Source organism: Oncorhynchus mykiss, chromosome 16 (genome assembly GCF_057628025.1).
Source record: "Oncorhynchus mykiss isolate SJ-2025 chromosome 16, ASM5762802v1, whole genome shotgun sequence".
NCBI lineage: Eukaryota > Metazoa > Chordata > Actinopteri > Salmoniformes > Salmonidae > Oncorhynchus > Oncorhynchus mykiss.
The window spans coordinates 6,348,281-6,373,901 of NC_143037.1; the positions used below are offsets into that span (position 1 = coordinate 6,348,281).

At 47.3% G+C, this 25,621-nt stretch overlaps 1 protein-coding gene across 1 annotated transcript in view; it reads left to right on the forward strand.

The window, feature by feature from the left end:
* Window positions 1–25,621, forward strand: part of mcu (mitochondrial calcium uniporter) — a 139,878-nt gene that overhangs the window by 2,113 nt on the left and 112,144 nt on the right. The window lies entirely within an intron of this gene.

Genomic DNA, 25,621 nt, shown 5'->3' on the forward strand with positions numbered 1-25,621 from the left:
TCAATCACCTTGTGGCCGCAGGCGCTTTTGACAGTAGCAATGCAGTTTTTAGGTACTGGTAAACTCTGTCGACCACTGGCCCACCGTCTATGGCAATGTACATTTATGTAAAATGTCCCAAGCTTTGTGTGTCTTTTCTCTGTATACGTCTTAACTATATCAACGGGTTGTATCTAGCTAGACCCGTTGTGTGTGTTTTGTTGCGTGAGATCATCTTGAACGCAACAGTGGGCTCAAGCCTCTCAACTTCAATGTTGACGAAGTGCGAACAGCTGTACATTAGTATGGGCACCGTTCCCGGTTTGATACCGACGGATATGGACTACACCTCGGTTTTTTTTATCGTTCACTAGTGACGTGGTTTACTCAATGCTCGCCATTATACAGATTTTCCGACAGACTTTGGCCCAAGGTGTTGTTTACCTTGTCAATTGATGAGCGTGAATGCTCCTTCGCCCCCATCTCCGCGCCTGTATCGTGTATGTTAACGGTATAGACGCGGTGTGTGTGCGCCTCTGCAGTAGTGGGCTAGCGGGGTGACAGTGCGGCAGAAAGGAACTCCTCGGCTTGGCATGTGGTGAGCAGTGGAGCCGTGCGCCTCCATATAAGCGTGAGAGGAACTACAGGCAGTGAAGAATGAAATAAATAAAACACTGTCACACACACACAACCCATGCAGGCACGCACACACATTACTCCAAATACTTTATTTAAATCCTCAAATCACATGAATGTGATTTGTAATGTCTGCACACACACACACAGGTCGCACTGGGCTGCTTCCTTACTAGCAGAAAGACAATTGTGTTCACTAGGTCTTGTCCGTACTTCACTATGGTGCAGTAATTACATCAAAGCCAGTCCACAGTGTCTGTGTGTGTAATGTTTCTGAGTGCACACGCGTGTGTGGTAGGTCTGGGAGTTGCCAGGGACCTCGCGATACGATATTATCACTATAAGGTGCCGATTAATATGTATTGTAATTTCTCTCAATTCTATTTGTATTGCGATTCGATCTTGAGTTTTAATGTTCCAAACCTATTGCTTACTGTACGTCTGCTGCAGAGAGGGAGCACGTGCACGTTTTGTTCTGGTCAGTCGTGGGAATAAAAGTGGTGAAAACGTGTTGGATCACTATTTAAAAAGAAGATGGAGAACAAGGAGGAATTATACTGGAGGTTTGGTGCAAGTACAGACTACTAGCGCTAGCTAACACTACCTAGCACAAAAAAAAAAAAAAAAATATATATATATATATATATATATATATATATTACATTACAAATCAAATCAATACTTGGGTGATGTAATTATCAATTCCCTCTAGTGTGTGTGTGTGTGTGTGTAACAACCAGATGAGGGAGAGAAGAGAAGAAAGAGGGAGACAGAGAGAATTACAGTAGAATGAGGAAGTGAAGTCATCCTGAGTCCAGGATTTCTCAGTGGAGAGTTGAGGGAAATCCAGGAGCTTGACTGTTGCTGTGTGGTTTAGAATTCTCCGCTGTGGCGGAGGGAGGGGAGGAGAGGAGAGGCGGAGAGAGGAGAGGCGGAGGGAGGGGAGAGAGGAGAGGCGGAGAGGCGGAGGGAGGGGAGAGAGGAGAGGCTGAGAGGCGGAGGGAGGGGAGAGAGGAGAGGCTGAGAGAGGAGAGGCGGAGGGAGGGGAGAGAGGAGAGGCGGAGGGAGGGGAGAGAGGAGAGGCTGAGGGAGGGGAGAGAGGAGAGGCTGAGGGAGGGGAGGCTGAGGGAGGGGAGGCTGAGGGAGGGGAGGAGAGGCGGAGGGAGGAGAGGGGGAGAGGGGGAGGCGGAGGGGGAGACGGAGGGAGGAGGAGAGGGGGAGGCGGAGGGAGGAGAGGCGGAGGCGGAGGGAGGAGAGGAACTAAAGATTAGATGTGTGGATGATATAGGCTAGCTTAGGCCAGGGGTAGACCTTATACAGGATTTCTATATTAAATCAAACTGCTGTATGCGCTTCTATCTCACACACGCTCACACGCTCATGGGAGATCAGAAAATGTAAAATGAGGGCAACAGGCCATCTCTCTCTACCTACGCCATGGCCTCACATCTGAGGTCAGGTTACTCCTGGCTGGTCCCTTCATCTAAGGTCAGGTTACTGCTGGCTGGGCCCTTCATCTAAGGTCAGGTCCCTTCATCTAAGGTCAGGTTACTCCTGGCTGGTCCCTTCATCTGAGGTCAGGTTACTCCTGGCTGGTCCCTTCATCTAAGGTCAGGTTACTCCTGGCTGGTCCCTTCATCTGAGGTCAGGTTACTCCTGGCTGGGCCCTCACATCTAAGGTCAGGTTACTCCTGGCTGGTCCCTTCATCTAAGGTCAGGTTACTCCTGGCTGGTCCCTTCATCTGAGGTCAGGTTACTCCTGGCTGGTCCCTTCATCTGAGGTCAGGTTACTCCTGGCTGGTCCCTTCATCTGAGGTCAGGTTACTCCTGGCTGGTCCCTTCATCTAAGGTCAGGTTACTGCTGGCTGGTCCCTTCATCTGAGGTCAGGTTACTCCTGGCTGGTCCCTTCATCTAAGGTCAGGTTACTCCTGGCTGGTCCCTTCATCTAAGGTCAGGTTACTCCTGGCTGGTCCCTTCATCTGAGGTCAGGTTACTGCTGGCTGGTCCCTTCATCTAAGGTCAGGATACTGCTGGCTGGTCTCCTCTCACTACTACCCTTCAGCTCTCTGTCCCTGCTGTGAACTATTGCACTAGAAAAAGGAAACAGGAAACAGCCCCCATGGTCCTGGTCCACAATAGTGCACTATATAGCTTCATTTGGGACATAGATATGGTAACGTCACATAGCTGTTTTTTGATAAAGACTTTTACTTTGAAATCAGTCAGCTTCATGAGGATGTTTACCTGTCATGATGTCTGTCTGGGCCATCGATGTGTGGCTGCCACAGCACAGACCTAGCTAGTGTAACGCTGTCTGGACCATCGATGTGTGTCTGCCACAGCACAGACCTAGCTAGTGTAACGCTGTCTGTGTCATGATGTCTGTCTTGGCCATCAATGTGTGGCTGCCACAGCACAGACCTAGCTAGTGTAACGCTGTCTGGACCATCGATGTGTGTCTGCCACAGCACAGACCTAGCTAGTGTAACGCTGTCTGTGTCATGATGTCTGTCTGGACCATCAATGTGTGTCTGCCACAGCACAGACCTAGCTAGGTGTAACGCTGTCTGTGTCATGATGTCTGTCTGGGCCATCGATGTGTGGCTGCCACAGCACAGACCTAGCTAGTGTAACGCTGTCTGTGTCATGATATCTGTCTGGACCATCAATGTGTGTCTGCCACAGCACAGACCTAGCTAGTGTAACGCTGTCTGGACCATCGATGTGTGGCTGCCACAGCACAGACCTAGCTAGTGTAACGCTGTCTGTGTCATGATGTCTGTCTGGGCCATCGATGTGTGGCTGCCACAGCACAGACCTAGCTAGTGTAACGCTGTCTCTGTGTGTGTGTGTGTGGCCCTAGCTAGCATAAAGCTATGTGTGTGTGTAGGCCTAACATAAAGCTGTGTGTGTGTGTGTAGGCCTAACATAAAGCCGTGTGTGTGTGTGTGGGCCTAACATAAAGCCATGTGTGTGGGTGTGTGTGTGTGGCCCTAGCTAGCATAAAGCTATGTGTGTAGCATAAGACTGTATGTGTGTGTGTGTAGGCCTAACATAAAGCCGTGTGTGTGTGTGTGTGTGTGGGGCCTAGCATTATTCTGTCAGTGTGTGACGGCTGTGTGCCCTGTCAGGGCTGTGACAGCAAGGCTGCTGTATGTGTTTTTAATTCTCCTCTCTGCATGACGGGAACCTCCAACCATCAGATACTCTTGGGGCTGTAAACCCTCATGTTGCCATGGAGTTAAGCACTACTGTGACTAGCTAAGTGACTTAAGATTCAATGTTGTCATGTCTTTTATTTTTTTTCAAACGACCGCAAACCAAGTTTCCATTGTGAGACCATACATTTTAAAACCACTACTAAGCCAACGTGATGTTTATTTTATTTTATTTAACCTTTTTTTTGATCTAGGCAAGTCCAGTTTAAGAACAAATTCTTATTTACAACGACAGTCCTAGGAACAGTGGGTTTAACTGCCTTGTCCAGGGGCAGTTGAAGACATGTTGGTTTTTGTCAATAAAGCATTTTTGTTGTTGTTGTTGTTGTTGTTGCGAACTTCCCTTGTCTTTCCAATAGTTGCTGAATGTCTCGGAGCACTCCGAGCACATCTACTACTGCATTAGGTCACAGCTCGTTCTTGAGACTCTTTGGGATGTTCAGATGTAGAGTATGCAAGGAAGTATATTGTATATGGTCGTGCTCTTCTTGTTTCATATTTACATTTCTCCTGTGGTTTTGTTCCACCTTTATGTTATTTTTTTTAGTGCTATATTGATATTGATTACTGCATTGTTGAGTTTCACTGTATTTGTGCAGGTGGCATTCAAACTTGAAACTTAAATAATGACATTTACCAGAGTCGCTCCCTTCCTCAAAGAAACCTAACCAGACAGGCTTCAAGACAGGTCACTCAATTGAGACTGCTCTTCATTGTGTCACAGAGGCTCTCCGCTTTGCCAAAGCTGACTCTCTGCTCTGTCCTCATCCTCCTACAGCAATCTGCTGTCTTTGACACTTATTCTCCTGTTCACCCTCTCAGGGCTGGGAGTTTCAGGCTCAGCACACTCTGCATCCCGCCTGGCAGGCCACACCTACCAGGTGACGTGGAGCTGTGTCTGCACCACGTACCCTCGCTACTGGTGTCCCCCAGGGCTCGGTTCTTGGCCTTCTTCTCTCTATACACCAAGTCCCTCGGCTCCGTCATATCCTCACGTGATCTCTCCTATCATTGCTATGCGGTTGACACTACACTACTACTTGACACTACACGCTCACCGCCTCAAGCTCGATCTCGACAAGACAGAGCGTGTCTTCCTCCCGTGGAAGGCCTGCCCGCTCCAAGACCTCTCCATCACGGTTGACAACTCCATGGTGTCCTTCTCTCAGAATGCAGAGAACCTTGGCGTGACCCTGGACAACACCCTGTCCTTCTATGCAAACATTAAAGCAGTGACGCTCTCCTGCAGGTTCATGCTCTACAACAGGTTTCTCCAACTGACAGCCCGCAGGCAAATGTTTACTTTCACCTCCATGTTTACTGAGCAAGAAAATAAATCAATGTACAGTACCAGTCAACATTTTGGACACACCTACTCATTCCAGGGTTTTAATACATTTTTACTATTGTCTACTTTGTTGAATAATAGTGAAGATATTTAAAACTATGAAATAACACTCATGGAATCATGTAGTAACCAAAAAATGTGCTAAACAAATCAAAAATATATTTTTGATTCTTCAAAGTAGCCACCATTTGCCTTGACAGCTTTGCACACTCTTGGCATTCTCTCCACCAGCTTCACCTGGAATGCTTTTCCAACAGTCTTGAAGGAGTTCCCACATATGCTGAGCACTTGCTGGCTGCTTTTCCTTCACTGTGCGGGCCAACTCATCCCAAACCATCTCAATTGGGTTGAGGTTGGGTGATTGTGGAGGCTAGGTCATCTGATGCAGCACTCCATCACTCTCCTTCGTTAATTGTAGGATATAAGACTGCCAAAACACCAAGAAATCAGCTCCAAGTGATTTTAGTTCAGGAAATATTTTCCCAAGTATTCCCACACATAATAAAGAGACACGTGATCATATACAAAAGTAAGCAAGGTTTGAAATGATTATGTATTAGTCAAATATTATGTGTTTGGGCTTCTTGTGGTTAATTTGCAGTTACAAATTATTTGTAATTATGTTCCGGTCCCCCTGACCATCCGCTCACAAAGAAATCGGCCCATGGCTGAATCGAGTTGATGATCCCTGCTCAGCTAGACCCTACCTCACACAGGAAGACCCTACCTCACACAGGAAGACCCTACCTCACACAGGAAGACCCTACCTCACACAGGAAGACCCTACCTCACACAGGAAGACCCTACCTCACACAGGAAGCAGATCTGAATCCAGGCACTTGTAATATCCTGTCTGGATTAGTGCAACTGTTGGCTGGGCTCCCCCACTTGTGCCATCAAACCTCTGCAATTTATCCAGAATGCAGCAGCCCGCCTCGTGTTCTACCTCTCTGAGTTCTCCCATGTCTACCCGCTCCTCCTCACACTCCACCAACGTCCAGTTGAAGCTCACATCCACTACAAGACCTTGTTGCTTACCGACGGAACAGCAAGAGGAACGGCCCCCTCCCTACCTTCAGGCTACGCTCAAACCCTACACCCTAACCTGAGTTGGTCTCCGCTCTGCCACCTCTGGTCTCTTGGCCCTCCCACCCCTACGGGGGCAGCTCCCGCTCAGCCCAGTCCCAGCTATTCCTAACATTACACAAAATACATTCTGTTGTATGACATCAGTGAACCCTTTAAAGTTATGTGAATTGGCCAAAGTGGATAGGGATCACATTTAAATGTTCCTTACAGAAGAAATGTATACGCATGGTAGAAATTGGAAAAAGAACCGGACTCCTTTTTTGTTTCCCTACTTGTTTTTGAGAAACTTGTCCTAAACATTACTTCCTTATTGTTTAGTATGGGCCCCCTGGAAAAACATCAACAAAGGCTCCAAACACTTGAAATGATGGTGAGGAGGAGGCGGCGGTGTGGACCGCGTCTGGTCGTGACTTCGCCATTCATTTTCTGTATTCAGAGTTCACTCAAACATAAAGTTTTTTGTTTTACTATTGACAGTTACCGCTGATTTCGGGATTGGATATCAATTTGCGTTCCTTTAAATATTTGTCATCTGATGAATTAGTTTAAGTTTCGGAATTGTTTTAATAAATATTTTTTTGTCTTTTCGCCGCCAGCTCCTGATATCAGGGCATTAAAAAACTATCATCTGTGTCCTGAATTAGCCAAGTGGTGCATGTTTGCCCAGCTATATCCTGGCCTGAGCTCGGTTTCCATGGCTATACTACCTGGATAGCGATACTCCGTCCATTCTACGGGTAACTCCCAAAATAAAGGAAACACTTGCGTAAATGAAGGATGCAAAGTATATTGAAAGCATGGGGTGCTTGTAGAATCTATGCCGAGGCGCATTGAAGCTGTTTTGGCAGCTCGTCGTGGCCCAACACACTTTGTTGTTGTTATTTTGGCGGTTACTTGTAGCAGCAGGCGTTTTACAGATAATGGAACAGCTGGATATGGGGAAACGTCTCGAGTCGCACAAAATGGAATATATATCGTCTGGTTCTAAAAAAAAAAAAAATTTTTAGATTTGGTTGAAAATAAACAACTTCTCCTTTAACCTGGGCTTCCTCCCTATTGACTCGGCTGTCTATATAAAAGAGCTCCTTAGAACTCTGTACTAACGCGTGGCAGGGGAGTAGACCACAGACATGGATTTATCAGCCTCCTTAACGTCCATGGGACTGTTTATGCACAATGGTTGCATACAAAATGGTAACCTATTCCCGTAGGGCTTTGTTCAAAAGTAGATCACCATCCAGTCCATTCTAACGCGCGGCAGGGGAGTCGTGTCGGAGCCGTTTTGAATAAACAGCCCCTCAAGACTGATACATCTCTGTCTAAAAGTGGGGTTCTCTGCGGGACGAGTCAGAAAGGCAAATTATTGAATCTTGCCATACGCCATCTGGGCCCCTCTCTTTATGTCACATCAAAGACGAGCCGCACGTCAGCCCAAAAATGGCGGCGAACATCGAGTGGAAGAAAAATTAAATGTTGGATTGAATGTGAGGATGCTTCTAATGATTTGAAAACATGTCACTTTTTCTAATTTCTTTATTGAAATCAAACGGGACCAGTACACTATTCGTGGTAAGACCTAGTTATCAGCGTCCTCTGGGGACCTTGAGGGAGTGGGTCGACCGGTGCAGAGGTCAGGCTCCCCTTCCTGGAAAATAATCCAATCAGGATTGAGTTAATTTAATTTTACGTTTACCTCTTTTGATTCTGAAGCTAAAATGATCCGGATTAGTGCCGGATAAGAGACTGAGACTGGCGGTCGATAGGGTCGGGGGAAAAGAGCTAGCCAATCAGCGTTCTAGTCGTGTTCATATTTTTTATCACCAGCATACGCCCACACCATTCTGTTGTTTGGGGGGGGGGTACGCCCACACCATTCTGTTGTTTGGGGGGGGGGGGTACGCCCACACCATTTCGTTGGTTGGGGGGGTACGCCCACACCATTCTGTTGTTTGGGGGGGGGGTACGCCCACACCATTCTGTTGTTTGGGGGGGGGGTACGCCCACACCATTCTGTTGTTTGGGGGGGGGGGTACGCCCACACCATTTCGTTGGTTGGGGGGGTACGCCCACACCATTCTGTTGTTTGGGGGGGGTACGCCCACACCATTTCGTTGGTTGGGGGGGTACGCCCACACCATTTTGTTGGTTGGGGGGGGTACGCCCACACCATTTCGTTGGTTGGGGGGGTACGCCCACACCATTTCGTTGGTTGGGGGGGTACGCCCACACCATTTCGTTGGTTGGGGGGGGGGTACGCCCACACCATTTCGTTGGTTGGGGGGGGGGGTACGCCCACACCATTTCGTTGGTTGGGGGGGGTACGCCCACACCATTTTGTTGGTTGGTTGGGGGGGGCTGCTTTTTAAGGGAGTTTATTACCATTTTGGGGGGGGGGGAGGAAAACTATTTCACTCATAGTGTAAATAATTATAGGTCATATAAACTGAGTGACTCAAACATTTTCTAACAAAATCAATGGAGGTGGGTGTGTATGTCACATCTGAGCGTCATTTAGCTAGCACTAGTGAATGATCGTCCTGTTTTTAGAGCCAGTTGATTGGCAGGTCGCTCCAGAGCCCTCTACTCTCCCATGGTTACTGTTGCCGTGACAGTGACTGATGTGGTAGCGTTGCTTTGCGTTTCAATGATGGATGAGTTTTCAGGGGTCAGGCCTCGATTGGATGTGTGTTTATGGTCTTCTCATTCATATGCCTGCGTATGTAAACAGTCTGGGTAGCCATTTGATTAATTGTTCAGCAGTCATATGGCTTGGAGGTAGAAGCTGTTTAGAAGGCTTTTGGACCTAGAGTTGGCGCTCCGGTACCGCTTGCCGTGCGGTAGCAGAGAGAACAGTCTATGACTGGGGTGGCTGGAGTCTTTGATCCTTTCTAGGGCCTTCCTCTGATACCGCCTGGTATAGAGGTCCTGGATGGCAGGAAGCTTGGCCCCGGTGGTGTACTGGGACCTACACACTATCCTCTGCAGCTCCTTGTGGTCGGATGCTGAGCATAAGGACTGTTCCTTTAAACCAATAGTATCGACTGTCCTGGGGGCTGTTCCTTTAAACCAATAGAATCGACTGTCCTGGGGGCTGTTCCTTTAAACCAATAGAATCGACTGTCCTGCAGGCTGTTCCTTTAAACCAATAGTATCTACTGTCCAGCGGGCTGTTCTTTTAAACCAATAGAATCGACTGTCCTGCGGGCTGTTCTTTTAAACCAATAGTATCTACTGTCCTGCAGGATGTTCCTTTAAACCAATAGTATCGACTGTCCAGCGGGCTGTTCTTTTAAACCAATAGTATCGACTGTCCTGGGGGCTGTTCCTTTAAACCAATAGAATCGACTGTCCTGCGGGCTGTTATTTTAAACCAATAGTATCGACTGTCCTGCGGGCTGTTCTTTTAAACCAATAGTATCGACTGTCCAGCGGGCTGTTCTTTTAAACCAATAGTATCGACTGTCCTGCGGGCTGTTCTTTTTAAACCAATAGTATCGACTGTCCTGCGGGCTGTTCTTTTAAACCAATAGTATCGACTGTCCAGCGGGCTGTTCTTTTTAAACCAATAGTATCTACTGTCCTGCAGGATGTTCCTTTTAAACCAATAGTATTGACTGTCCTGCGGGCTGTTCTTTTTAAACCAATAGTATCGACAGTGAGCCGTCTTGCATCGTACTTTGCTCTCTCACAGCTACAGTGTCTGCACATGTGCATGGGTTCCCTTCACGCTCCTACAACGTGGTAGACACAGGACCAAAACAGAGGAGAAGTTTAGCCTTGTCTTCCAAACGCTCTTAGTTGTAAATTGACCTGAATGCTGTTTATTTTGTCCATCTACTTCATATCGCTGACTACACCTTTTTAAAGTGTCAATAGACAGTCTGATGATTTGTAGATACACTGTAGATCCAGTCTGGTTTATAGACACACTAGATCCAGTCTGATGATTTGTAGACACACTGTAGATCCAGTCTGATGGTTTATAGACACACTGTAGATCCAGTCTGGTTTATAGACACACTGTAGATCCAGTCTGATGGTTTATAGACACACTGTAGATCCAGTCTGGTTTATAGACACACTGTAGATCCAGTCTGATGGTTTATAGACACACTGTAGATCCAGTCTGATGGTTTATAGACACACTGTAGATCCAGTCTGATGATTTGTAGACACACTGTAGATCCAGTCTGATGGTTTATAGACACACTGTAGATCCAGTCTGGTTTATAGACACACTGTAGATCCAGTCTGATGGTTTATAGACACACTGTAGATCCAGTCTGGTTCATAGACACACTGTAGATCCAGTCTGGTTTATAGACACACTGTAGATCCAGTCTGATGGTTTATAGACACACTGTAGATCCAGTCTGGTTTATAGACACACTGTAGGTCCAGTCTGATGGTTTATAGACACACTGTAGATCCAGTCTGGTTTATAGACACACTGTAGATCCAGTCTGATGGTTTATAGACACACTGTAGATCCAGTCTGGTTTATAGACACACTGTAGATCCAGTCTGATGGTTTATAGACACACTGTAGGTCCAGTCTGGTTTATAGACACACTGTAGATCCAGTCTGGTTTATAGACACACTGTAGGTCCAGTCTGATGGTTTATAGACACACTGTAGATCCAGTCTGATGGTTTATAGACACACTGTAGATCCAGTCTGGTTTATAGACACACTGTAGATCCAGTCTGATGATTTGTAGACACACTGTAGATCCAGTCTGATGATTTGTAGACACACTGTAGATCCAGTCTGATGATTTGTAGACACACTGTAGATCCAGTCTGATGATTTGTAGACACACTGTAGATCCAGTCTGGTTTATAGACACACTGTAGATCCAGTCTGGTTTATAGACACACTGTAGATCCAGTCTGGTTTATAGACACACTGTAGGTCCAGTCTGATGGTTTATAGACACACTGTAGATCCAGTCTGGTTTATAGACACACTGTAGATCCAGTCTGATGGTTTATAGACACACTGTAGATCCAGTCTGGTTTATAGACACACTGTAGGTCCAGTCTGATGGTTTATAGACACACTGTAGATCCAGTCTGGTTTATAGACACACTGTAGGTCCAGTCTGATGGTTTATAGACACACTGTAGGTCCAGTCTGGTTTATAGACACACTGTAGATCCAGTCTGGTTTATAGACACACTGTAGGTCCAGTCTGATGGTTTATAGACACACTGTAGATCCAGTCTGGTTTATAGACACACTGTAGGTCCGGTCTGGTTTATAGACACACTGTAGATCCAGTCTGATGATTTGTAGACACACTGTAGATCCAGTCTGATGATTTGTAGACACACTGTAGATCCAGTCTGGTTTATAGACACACTGTAGGTCCAGTCTGGTTTATAGACACACTGTAGATCCAGTCTGATGATTTGTAGACACACTGTAGATCCAGTCTGATGGTTTATAGACACACTGTAGATCCAGTCTGATGGTTTATAGACACACTGTAGGTCCAGTCTGATGGTTTATAGACACACTGTAGATCCAGTCTGATGATTTGTAGACACACTGTAGATCCAGTCTGATGATTTGTAGACACACTGTAGATCCAGTCTGATGATTTGTAGACACACTGTAGATCCAGTCTGATGATTTGTAGACACACTGTAGATCCAGTCTGATGATTTGTAGACACACTGTAGATCCAGTCTGATGATTTGTAGACACACTGTAGATCCAGTCTGGTTTATAGACACACTGTAGATCCAGTCTGATGGTTTATAGACACACTGTAGATCCAGTCTGGTTTATAGACACACTGTAGGTCCAGTCTGATGGTTTATAGACACACTGTAGATCCAGTCTGGTTTATAGACACACTGTAGATCCAGTCTGATGGTTTATAGACACACTGTAGATCCAGTCTGGTTTATAGACACACTGTAGATCCAGTCTGATGGTTTATAGACACACTGTAGGTCCAGTCTGGTTTATAGACACACTGTAGATCCAGTCTGGTTTATAGACACACTGTAGGTCCAGTCTGATGGTTTATAGACACACTGTAGATCCAGTCTGGTTTATAGACACACTGTAGATCCAGTCTGGTTTATAGACACACTGTAGATCCAGTCTGATGATTTGTAGACACACTGTAGATCCAGTCTGATGATTTGTAGACACACTGTAGATCCAGTCTGATGATTTGTAGACACACTGTAGATCCAGTCTGATGATTTATAGACACACTGTAGATCCAGTCTGATGATTTATAGACACACTGTAGATCCAGTCTGGTTTATAGACACACTGTAGATCCAGTCTGGTTTATAGACACACTGTAGATCCAGTCTGGTTTATAGACACACTGTAGATCCAGTCTGATGGTTTATAGACACACTGTACATCCAGTCTGGTTTATAGACACACTGTAGGTCCAGTCTGGTTTATAGACACACTGTAGATCCAGTCTGATGGTTTATAGACACACCGTAGGTCCGGTTTAAGGCTGTGTTTCAGCAGGTGAAGTGAATCTGAGTTTTCAAAACTATTTTAAAGCTGTAGGATATGAGGTCATTCCACATGATATGAATCGTGTCATTGTGGTATTGTTACAGGAGACGACAGATTTGACTTCCAGCTGTGGTTCATATTTCCATATTTACCTATAGTGCCTACAGTTCAGCCCAACGTTGCGTGTTTTTTTTATAAATAGCCTAGGCAACACAGGAAAATGGAGTCAGTGTTTGTATGCCCTAAGGTGGACTTACCATTTGCCATGGATGCTGCTGTGGAAAAATACACACCCAATGTCTCCAGACAAGGTCATTGAGTGGTTGAGAAGTTACTAGGCCTGACAGCAGAAAATTTTTACTACATCTGACAGCAGAACATGGCAGCACAACATTTTTACTACATCTGACAGCAGAACATGGCAGCACAACATTTTTACTACATCTGACAGCAGAACATGGCAGCAGGATATTTTTACTACATCTGACAGCAGAACATGGCAGCACAACATTTTTACTACAGCTGACAGCAGAACATGGCAGCACAACATTTTTACTACATCTGACAGCAGAACATGGCAGCACAACATTTTTACTACATCTGACAGCAGAACATGGCAGCACAACATTTTTACTACATCTGACAGCAGAACATGGCAGCACAACATTTTTACTACATCTGACAGCAGAACATGGCAGCAGAATATTTTTACTACATCTGACAGCAGAACATGGCAGCAGAATATTTTTACTACATCTGACAGCAGAACATGGCAGCAGAACATTTTTACTACATCTGACAGCAGAACATGGCAGCAGAACATTTTTACTACATCTGACAGCAGAACATGGCAGCACAACATTTTTACTACGTCTGACAGCAGAACATGGCAGCACAACATTTTTACTACATCTGACAGCAGAACATGGCAGCACAACATTTTTACTACATCTGACAGCAGAACATGGCAGCACAACATTTTTACTACATCTGACAGCAGAACATGGCAGCACAACATTTTTACTACATCTGACAGCAGAACATGGCAGCACAACATTTTTACTACATCTGACAGCAGAACATGGCAGCACAACATTTTTACTACATCTGACAGCAGAACATGGCAGCACAACATTTTTACTACATCTGACAGCAGAACATGGCAGCACAACATTTTTACTACATCTGACAGCAGAACATGGCAGCACAACATTTTTACTACATCTGACAGCAGAACATGGCAGCACAACATTTTTACTACATCTGACAGCAGAACATGGCAGCACAACATTTTTACTACATCTGACAGCAGAACATTTTTACTACATCTGACAGCAGAACATGGCAGCACAACATTTTTACTACATCTGACAGCAGAACATGGCAGCACAACATTTTTACTACATCTGACAGCAGAACATGGCAGCACAACATTTTTACTACATCTGACAGCAGAACATGGCAGCAGAACATTTTTACTACATCTGACAGCAGAACATGGCAGCAGAACATTTTTACTACATCTGACAACAGAACATGGCAGCAGGACATTTCTTCAAGTGCATTTGCACTGGTGTGTTGCATTGCCTACTAGTGTAAATTGGAAAGTGTTTTTGTCTTGGATACTGTTGTACTGAAGAATTGAGGACATGTTGCTATCGGTTACGGCTGCTACGCTACAGTACGTTGTGTTGGTGAAACATGAGACCCTACAGGGGCATGTAGGTATTACTGAACTATGTCCCACACGGCTCACTATTATCTCACTTCCTACTGTCAAGTCTGATAGACCAATGAGTGCCTACATCCCCAGCTGTGATAGGTCAAGTCTGATAGACCAATGAGTGCCTACATCCCCAGCTGTGACAGGTCAAGTCTGATAGACCAATGAGTGCCTACATCCCCGGCTGTGATAGGTCAAGTCTGATAGACCAATGAGCTCACTTGTCTCTTTCCATCTCTAATCAGGGACTGATTTAGACCTGGGACATCAGGTGGGTGATTCCCCTCTAATCAGGGACTGATTTAGACCTGGGACACCAGGTGGGTGGTTCCCCTCTAATCAGGGACTGATTTAGACCTGGGACACCAGGTGGGTGATTCCCCTCTAATCAGGGACTGATTTAGACCTGGGACACCAGGTGGGTGATTCCCCTCTAATCAGGGACTGATTTAGACCTGGGACACCAGGTGGGTGATTTCCCCTCTAATCAGGGACTGATTTAGACCTGGGACACCAGGTGGGTGATTCCCCTCTAATCAGGGACTGATTTAGACCTGGGACACCAGGTGGGTGGTTCCCCTCTAATCAGGGACTGATTTAGACCTGGGACACCAGGTGGGTGGTTCCCCTCTAATCAGGGACTGATTTAGACCTGGGACACCAGGTGGGTGGTTCCCCTCTAATCAGGAACTGATTTAGACCTGGGACACCAGGTGGGTGATTCCCCTCTAATCAGGGACTGATTTAGACCTGGGACACCAGGTGGGTGATTCCCCTCTAATCAGGGACTGATTTAGACCTGGGACACCAGGTGGGTGATTCCCCTCTAATCAGGGACTGATTTAGACCTGGGACACCAGGTGGGTGATTTCCCCTCTAATCAGGGACTGATTTAGACCTGGGACACCAGGTGGGTGATTCCCCTCTAATCAGGGACTGATTTAGACCTGGGACACCAGGTGGGTGGTTCCCCTCTAATCAGGGACTGATTTAGACCTGGGACACCAGGTGGGTGGTTCCCCTCTAATCAGGGACTGATTTAGACCTGGGACACCAGGTGGGTGGTTCCCCTCTAATCAGGGACTGATTTAGACCTGGGACACCAGGTGGGTGGTTCCCCTCTAATCAGGAACTGATTTAGACCTGGGACACCAGGTGGGTGATTCCCCTCTAATCAGGGACTGATTTAGACCTGGGACACCAGGTGGGTGATTCCCCCCTAATCAGGGACTGATTTAGACCTCTCTCTCTCTCGCTCTGTTGCTCTCTCTCCCCCCCTCCTCTCTCTCCCGCTCTATGGTCCCCATGTGCTCTCCTCTCTCCATAAGTCCGTCCATCCGTGTCGTGAATTTGCCGCCTGCTCAGCTGCCATGCCCTCTCCACCTTTCCCCCCTTTCTCATCCCTCCCCTCTCTCCCTCCTCTCATCCCTCCCCTCTCCACCTTCGCTCACCAGCTGTTTCCCTCTTAGGCAAAAGACCTGGAATAACTACCAGAATATGAGTAGTGATATGTGAGAGAGTTCCAGCGTGGTTATAGGATACTGTAGCTCGACGTAAGGGCCACGTTTACAGCCAAACCTGATCATCGTCTATCCTGTTCTTACAACGTCTAATGGTTTCTGCTTAGTCACTTGTCAGCTTTACACAGAATATTTTTTAAGGTATTGATGAGCAAAACAAATGGTACTGTTAGATTTGAAGAAACATCACTTCAGAGACTGTAGTCTGTAGTGATGAGGGAAAAAGGATGGCCATTGGTCTGTGACATGTTTTCCTGAATTGAGCACACAGAGTGGCCTTGTCCTGTTGTTGTAGAAGGACAGACATTCTGGAGTTTTGTTTTTTAACCTTTTCTTTAACCAGGCAAGTCAGTTAAAGAACAAATTCTTGTTTTCAATGACGGTCTAGGAACAGTGGGTTAACTACCTTGTTCCGGGGCAGAATGACAGATTTGTACCTTGTCGGCTCGGGGATTCGATCTAGCAACCTTTCGGTTACTAGTCCAACACACTAACCACTAGGCTACCTGCCGTCCCTACACTCTAACCACTAGGCTACCTGCCGCCCCTACACTCTAACCACTAGGCTACCTGCCGTCCCTACACTCTAACCACTAGGCTACCTGCCGCCCCTACACTCTAACCACTAGGCTACCTGCCGCCCCTACGCTCTAACCACTAGGCTACCTGCCGCCCCTACACTCTAACCACTAGGCTACCTGCCGCCCCTACGCTCTAACCACTAGGCTACCTGCCGTCCCTACACTCTAACCGCTAGGCTACCTGCCATCCCTACACTCTAACCGCTAGGCTACCTGCCGTCCCTACGCTCTAACCGCTAGGCTACCTGCCGTCCCTACATTCTAACCGCTTGGCTACCTGCCGTCCCTACACTCTAACCTCTAGGCTACCTGCCGTCCCTACACTCTAACCACTAGGCTACCTGCCGTCCCTACACTCTAACCACTAGGTTACCTGCATCGGTGCTCTGGATAATGTGTATATACACTGAGTGTACAAAACATTAAGAACACCTTTCTAATATTGCCCCTTTATATATAATCTATATGGTGACGCCAATAAGGGATTTCACCTGGATTCACCTGGTCTGTTTCCTAATGTTTTGTGTAATATAATTCATATATGTGTCATTTAACAGACACTTTTATCCGAAGCGACTTAGTCATGCGTGCATTTTTTTTTACGTGTAAGTGGCCCTAGTGGGAATCGTACCCACAACTCTTGGCTTTGCACGCCGACTGAGCCACATGCCAGTATTGTGCTGGACAAGGCCTGTCGTGTTGGGCTCCAGGCCTGTCGTGTTGGGCTCCAGGCCTGTCGTGTTGGGCTCCAGGCCTGTCGTGTTGGGCTCCAGGCCTGTCGTGTTGGGCTCGAGGCCTGTCGTGTTGGGCTCGAGGCCTGTCGTGTTGGCCTCGAGGCCTGTCGTGTTGGCCTCGAGGCCTGTCGTGTTGGCCTCGAGGCCAGCTCTATTGGGCTGATTGGCTGTAGTAGGCTAGCACGACATCGAGACTACTGTGTGTTCCTGTTATGCTAGAGGACTTCGAGACTACTGTGTGTTCCTGTTATGCTAGAGGACACCGAGACTACTGTGTGTTCCTGTTATGACCACTCTGGATTGTATGCATCAGTACCCTTGATGGTCATTTACCCGAGGAAGCCAGGTAAAGCTGTCTCCACCCTGCGCTCTGTGTGTGTACCCTGCTGTCAGAGTACGTTAATGAGCAATTAGCCGTTTTGTCTGTGTAGCTGAGTAACTAACTAGAGGGTGTGTCCCAAATGGAACCGTGTTCCCTACATAGAGCCCTATGGAGCCCTGGTCTAAAGTAGTGCACTACGTAGGGAGTAGGGTGCACCATGGGAACGCCGACTAGGAAGACATCTGTGATGCGGACATTAAAGTCGGCAAATGAGAATAATACGATGCTGGATGGATGGAGGGAGAGAACGCTTGGTTAGGCCCAGCTTTCCTCTGTGTGTGGTCGACTCACCACTTACCACACGGGCAAACCTAAAGGTTGTAAACAGCTCTGACACACACACACACAGCTCTGATGGCATCCCATATTAGAGGTGTGATTGAACTCATTATTGTGTCAGGAAAACAAATCTGTGGCGTTTGTGTGTGTGTGTGTGTGTGGTGGGTGTGGTTACAGCATCCCAGATCAGTAAATTACACCTTAACATGAAGGTCAACCTGACAAGACCTCTCTTAAAGGAGTTGAAGTCTGAGTTGAATAACGCATGAATCCATGTGTGTGCAATGTCCTTGTGCTAGAGCAGGGCTCTCCAACCCTGTTCCATTTTATACGTAAAAGGTTAGTTAAAACCTACAGGAGGGTAGCTCTCCAGGGACAGTGTTGGAGTTAAAACCTACAGGAGGGTAGCTCTCCAGGAACAGTGTTGGAGTTAAAACCTACAGGAGGGTTTCTCTCCAGGAACAGGGTTGGAGTTAAAACCTACAGGAGGGTCTCTCTCCAGGAACAGGGTTGGAGTTAAAACCTACAGGAGGGTAGCTCTCCAGGGACAGTGTTGGAGTTAAAACCTACAGGAGGGTAGCTCTCCAGGGACAGTGTTGGAGTTAAAACCTACAAGAGGGTCTCTCTCCAGGAATAGGGTTGGAGTTAAAACCTACAGGAGGGTCTCTCTCCAGGAACAGGGTTGGAGTTAAAACCTACAGGAGGGTGTCTCTCCAGGAACAGGGTTGGAGTTAACCTACAGGAGGGTCTCTCTCCAGGAATAGGGTTGGAGTTAAAACCTACAGGAGGGTCTCTCTCCAGGAACAGGGTTGGAGTTCAAATCTACAGGAGGGTGTCTCGCCAGGAACAGGGCTGGAGTTGAAACCTAAAAGAGCGTTTCTGAGTGTGTGAGTCTGTCTTTGCAGACCAGACCGTTCTCCAATATATCTGCCAAGCCACTGACACCTCCTGGTTATTGTATCACCCCCACTCAGACCCCAGCCTGTCCTCGGCCACGTCCCAAATGCCACCCCATTCCCTGTATATAGGATGCACGACTTCAGACCAATGCAAATAGGTCACAGGTCAAAAGTAGTGTACTATGTAGGGAATACGGTGCCGTTTGGGATGCAGGTCTATGATGTTCCTCCGTGCCCCCTCCTGTCCCCTTCTACCACCGTAGCTCTTCGTTCTTCCTCCTTATTTCATTCAAAACAATGTATGAAACCTGGTAGATTCCATTCTAGCCGGTTCATCATTTTAAACACCCCGAAAATCCATAAATGGTTTATCCCCAAAAACAAGTCCTGTGACGATAGGCAGAAAAACAGAAAAAAACAAAAACAGACTGTCCTGTGTGGAGGGAGAGAGAGGGAGTCCTGTAGGTTTTAACCCTAATACAACACACCCGAGTCTGATAATTAACTGGTTGATGAGCAGAGAGAGAAGCCAGTCTACTGGGCTTGGGTCAGCAGTGGTTCTGGTTCTAGAGAGAAGCCGGTCAGCAGTGGTTCTGGTTCTGGAGAAAAGCCAGTCTACTGGGCTTGGGTCAGCAGTGGTTCCGGTTCTAGAGAGAAGCCGGTCAGCAGTGGTTCTGGTTCTGGAGAAAAGCCAGTCTACTGGGCTTGGGTCAGCAGTGGTTCTGGTTCTGGAGAGAAGCCAGTCTACTGGGCTTGGGTCAGCTGTGGTTCTGGTTCTAGAGAGAAGCCGGTCAGCAGTGGTTCTGGTTCTGGAGAGAAGCCAGTCTACTGGGCTTGGGTCAGCAGTGGTTCTGGTTCTAGAGGGAAGCCAGTCTACTGGGCTTGGGTCAGCAGTGGTTCTGGTTCTAGAGAGAAGCCAGTCTACTGGGCTTGGGTCAGCAGTGGTTCTGGTTCTGGAGAGAAGCCAGGCTACTGGGCTTGGGTCAGCAGCGGTTCTGGTTCTGGAGAAAAGCCAGTCTACTGGGCTTGGGTCAGCAGGGAGAAATAAAGAAAACAAGTGTTTACATATTTCACTTTTAAGTGCCAACCGATGGAGATACAATGTACATTTTGCTGTATATATATTTTCTCATATTGGCTTTTGGCTCAACCTGGTTATTTCTCTGAAGGGCAAAGCTAACCCAGCCTGTCTGTTTTACCAAAGCTAACCCAGCCGGTCTGTTTTTATCAAAGCTAACCCAGCCTGTCTGTTTTACCAAAGCTAACCCAGCCGGTCTGTTTTTATCAAAGCTAACCCAGCCGGTCTGTTTTTATCAAAGCTAACCCAGCCGGTCTGTTTTTATCAAAGCTAACCCAGCCGGTCTGTTTTTATCAAAGCTAACCCAGCCGGTCTGTTTTTATCAAAGCTAACCCAGCCGGTCTGTTTTTATCAAAGCTAACCCAGCCGGTCTGTTTTTATCAAAGCTAACCCAGCCGGTCTGTTTTTATCAAAGCTAACCCAGCCGGTCTGTTTTTATCAAAGCTAACCCAGCCGGTCTGTTTTTATCAAAGCTAACCCAGCCGGTCTGTTTTTATCAAAGCTAACCCAGCCGGTCTGTTTTTATCAAAGCTAACCCAGCCTGTCTGTTTTACCAAAGCTAACCCAGCCGGTCTGTTTTTATCAAAGCTAACCCAGCCGGTCTGTTTTATCAAAGCTAACCCAGCCTGTCTGTTTTACCAAAGCTAACCCAGCCTGTCTGTTTTATCAAAGCTAACCCAGCCTGTCTGTTTTACCAAAGCTAACCCAGCCGGTCTGTTTTATCAAAGCTAACCCAGCCGGTCTGTTTTATCAAAGCTAACCCAGCCGGTCTGTTTTACCAAAGCTAACCCAGCCGGTCTGTTTTATCAAAGCTAACCCAGCCTGTCTGTTGGATGTGTATTGACAGTAGTACAGCTTGGGCGAGGCTGAAGAGTTCATTAATTAGACTACTACAGTACCTCTCTCCTCAGAGACCTCTCTAGGTGTGTGTGTGTGTTCATCTCTCTCCTCAGAGACATCCCAAGGCCCTCTGAGCGATGATGAGGGGAGTATAATAAGGACCAGGGCCACGTCTCTGTACTCTACATTATAATCATGACCAGGGCCACTCTACATTATAATCAAGACCAGGGCCACATCTCTGTACTCTACATTATAATCAAGGCAGTTTATTTAATCTCTAGTTAAAGTCCGTTGATAGACATGATGATGAGCTAGTTGAAATGCATGCTGGTAGATTGGAAAAGGACTTTCTCTCTGCATAGTTCCGAGGAATTTACTTTGGGTCTGTCATGATGACCTTCCTTGGAAACAGGATTAATAACGCTGTAAATGTTGCTCCTGGACAGTCAATAATACAATGACAAAATGGCTGAAGAACACTCAATTATTCTGGAAAAAATATATATATATTTTAAATTGTTTGGTTGTCTATTGAAAACGGGTTTAAACTGGAATCAGACTGTTATAGGACAGTCATCTATCTATATTATTGGCCAGTGTGCTCATAAGCTGTTGATCAGCGGGCATCCCAAATGGCATTCTGTTCCCTATGTAGGGCACTACTTTGGACCACAGTCCTTTTTAGGGCCTGGTCAAAAAAAAACTAGTTCACAGTATACGGAATAGGGTGCCGTTTGGGACACTTCCTCAGTAGTGTGAATCGATACTGAGGGGTTCATAGCAAAAAGTCCAGGCGTTGTCAAGCTCCTTACGCTTGTTGTCGTGGCGACGAGACAGGCTAGTGTTGCCTCCGGTTGAACTTCTAATAACGCTGTGTGATCCGGAGGGCAGATCGTGGTGTGATTTAAGCCCTGGTAGTTCCACTCTGCTGCAGAGAAGTCTTTAACATTATGGTGTAAGGTTTCACCAGGCCACAGCAGGATGTGTGTGTGTGTGTGTGTGTGTGTGTGTGTGTGTGTGTGTGTGTGTGTGTGTGTGTGTGTGTGTGTGTGTGTGTGTGTGTGTGTACACACACCCTAGCCAGTGGAGCATGAAGGGCTCATCATGTCTAGATAGATCGGATGTGTGGAAACCTGAAACCCTTTGCCTTCACTCTCCAGGCCACGATAGTGTGTCCAATAGGAGGTTGATGTGTGGCCATGTCTTTAGCATGGTGGGTTAGCGTGGTGGGTTAGCGCGGTGGGTTAGCGTGGTAGTTTAGCATGGTGGTGTTGTGGAAGGATGTTACTACTTGTTTTGTTCATCACATAGTTAACCTTTCTATACCTTTTTTTTTTAATGTCTCAACTACTCAAAATTGAGCGCAGAGCAGACGCTACTAAAACAACAACTACTAAAACAAGTATATATGAACATTGATTCTGGAAAATGTGTCGTGTGAGACACTGCGGTAACATGTACTGCTAGCAGCATTTTAGACTGTTAAATTAGCTGTCTAGTCTGTGTTTTATGACTTCCGCAAACCACAGGTTGAAAACCACTGATGTAGACTGGCGATAGGGCTCTGGTTGTTTCAGCTTCCTCTGTAGTACTTCCTGTTCACTTTATAGTGGGTTAGCATGGTGGGTTAGCATGGTGGGTTAGCATGGTGGGTTAATTTAGTTCTCTGGCAATGTGGGATGATGTTACTGTTTGTTGCGTATGGTCACAAAGCCATATTAAATGTGTATATATTAATGATGTACAATAATAATGTATTACATTTTGTAAAGGGCTTTTCATTATACAGAATAATCTCAAAGTGCATTAAATCAAAACTCTGAATCTATAATGGAAAGAAAAAAACTAGACAACTGACACCACCAACCCAGCTGACTGGGACACAACTAGACAACTGACACCACCAACCCAGCTGACTGGACACAACTAGACAACAGACACCACCAACCGAGCTGACTGGGACACAACTAGACAACTGACACCACCAACCCAGCTGACTGGGACACAACTAGACAACTGACACCACCAACCCAGCTGACTGGACACAACTAGACAACTGACACCACCAACCCAGCTGACTGGGACACAACTAGACAACTGACACCACCAACCCAGCTGACTGGACACAACTAGACAACAGACACCACCAACCGAGCTGACTGGGACACAACTAGACAACTGACACCACCAACCCAGCTGACTGGACACAACTAGACAACTGACACCACCAACCCAGCTGATGGGTCACAACTAGACAACTGACACCACCAACCTAGCTGACTGGACACAACTAGACAACTGACACCACCAACCCAGCTGACTGGACACAACTAGACAACTGACACCACCAACCCAGCTGACTGGGACACAACTAGACAACTGACACCACCAACCCGGCTGACTGGGACACGGGACACAACTAGACAACTGACACCACCAACCCAGCTGACTGGGACACAACTAGACAACTGACACCACCAACACGGCTGACTGGGACACGGGACACAACTAGACAACTGACACCACCAACCCAGCTGACTGGGACACAACTAGACAACTGACACCACCAACCGAGCTGACTGGGACACAACTAGACAACTGACACCACCAACCCAGCTGACTGGGACACAACTAGACAACTGACACCACCAACACGGCTGACTGGGACACGGGACACAACTAGACAACTGACACCACCAACCCAGCTGACTGGGACACAACTAGACAACTGACACCACCAACCGAGCTGACTGGGACACAACTAGACAACTGACACCACCAACCCAGCTGACTGGACACAACTAGACAATTGACACCACCAACCCAGCTGACTGGGACACAACTAGACAACTGACACCACCAACCCAGCTGACTGGACACAACTAGACAACTGACACCACCAACCCAGCTGACTGGACACAACTAGACAACTGACACCACCAACCCAGCTGACTGGGACACAACTAGACAACTGACACCACCAACCCAGCTGACTGGGACACAACTAGACAACTGACACCACCAACCCAGCTGACTGGACACAACTAGACAACTGACACCACCAACCCAGCTGACTGGGACACAACTAGACAACTGACACCACCAACCCAGCTGACTGGACACAACTAGACAACTGACACCACCAACCCAGCTGACTGGGACACAACTAGACAACTGACACCACCAACCCAGCTGACTGGGACACAACTAGACAACTGACACCACCAACCCAGCTGACGGAACACAACTAGACAACTGACACCACCAACCCAGCTGATGGGACACAACTAGACAACTGACACCACCAACCCAGCTGACTGGACACAACTAGACAACTGACACCACCAACCCAGCTGACTGGTACACAACTAGACAACTGACACCACCAACCCAGCTGACGGGACACAACTAGACAACTGACACCACCAACCCAGCTGACTGGGACACGGGACACAACTAGACAACTGACACCACCAACCCAGCTGACGAGACACGGGACACAACTAGACAACTGACACCACCAACCCAGCTGACGGGACACGGGACACAACTAGACAACTGACACCACCAACCCAGCTGACGGGACACGGGACACAACTAGACAACAGACACCACCAACCCAGCTGACGGTATAAGAGACCAGACACCAAGGAGCACAGCTGTGAACAGAAGGCCACCCTGAAGAGAAAGGTCTTCATGCCTGTTTTTAAAGGAGCCCACGGTCTGCGGTGCCTCCTGGTGGCCTGGGAGACTGACGGAGGTCAAGCTTGTTACAGACTTTGGATTTTCCAAAATGATTGACGGCCATGTTTTCCACACCTTTCAATAACTCTCCTTGCTAGGATAACGGCACTGAGCATTTTTGTGAAATGTTGTATGAGTTGGAGATACACAGTGGGAGACGTCTTAGACCATCCCTCCATACAGAATCCTTCTAGACATCCTTGTTATGCTTGGTCTGCGCTTATGGACGTACCCTCCTTCAATGCAAACCACAGGTTCAACAGGGTTCCGTGTTTCAAAATCTTCATTTTGCCTCCTGGCAGAGACCACCAGGTTTTGGGCTGAAATATCCCACACACACACACGCAGACAGACACGCAGCCAGACACACGCAGACAGACACACGCAGACAGACACACGCAGACAGACACACGCAGACAGACACACGCAGACAGACACACGCAGACAGACACACGCAGACAGACACACGCAGGCAGACAGACGCAGGCAGACAGACGCAGGCAGGCAGACAGACGCAGGCAGGCAGGCAGACAGACAGACAGACGCAGGCAGACAGACAGACAGACAGACAGACAGACAGACAGACAGGTAGGTAGGCAGACAGACAGACAGACGCAGGCAGGCAGACAGGCAGGCAGACAGGCAGGCAGACAGACAGACAGACAGGCGCAGGCAGGCAGACAGACAGACGCAGGCAGACAGGCAGACAGACAGGCAGACAGACAGGCAGACAGACAGACACAGGCAGACAGACAGATTTCCAATGTGTGTTAGTTCATGTCGATACTGATGGTCAGTGGGAAACAGTGGGCTTTAAACCTGACTGCTGCCTGGGATAGGATGGACGCAGGTGTGTTTGTGTGTGTACACAGTGACCCCTGTTTTTCCTCATGAAGAGCAGAGCACTGCTAACCAGGCCTTGGCTTCAGGCTTCTCCTACATGTAACCTAGATAACAAGCCTGTCTGTCTCTTCTCCTACATGTAACCTAGATAACAAGCCTGTCTGTCTCTCTCTTCTCCTACATGTAACATAGATGACAAGCCTGTCTGTCTCTCTCTCTTCCCAA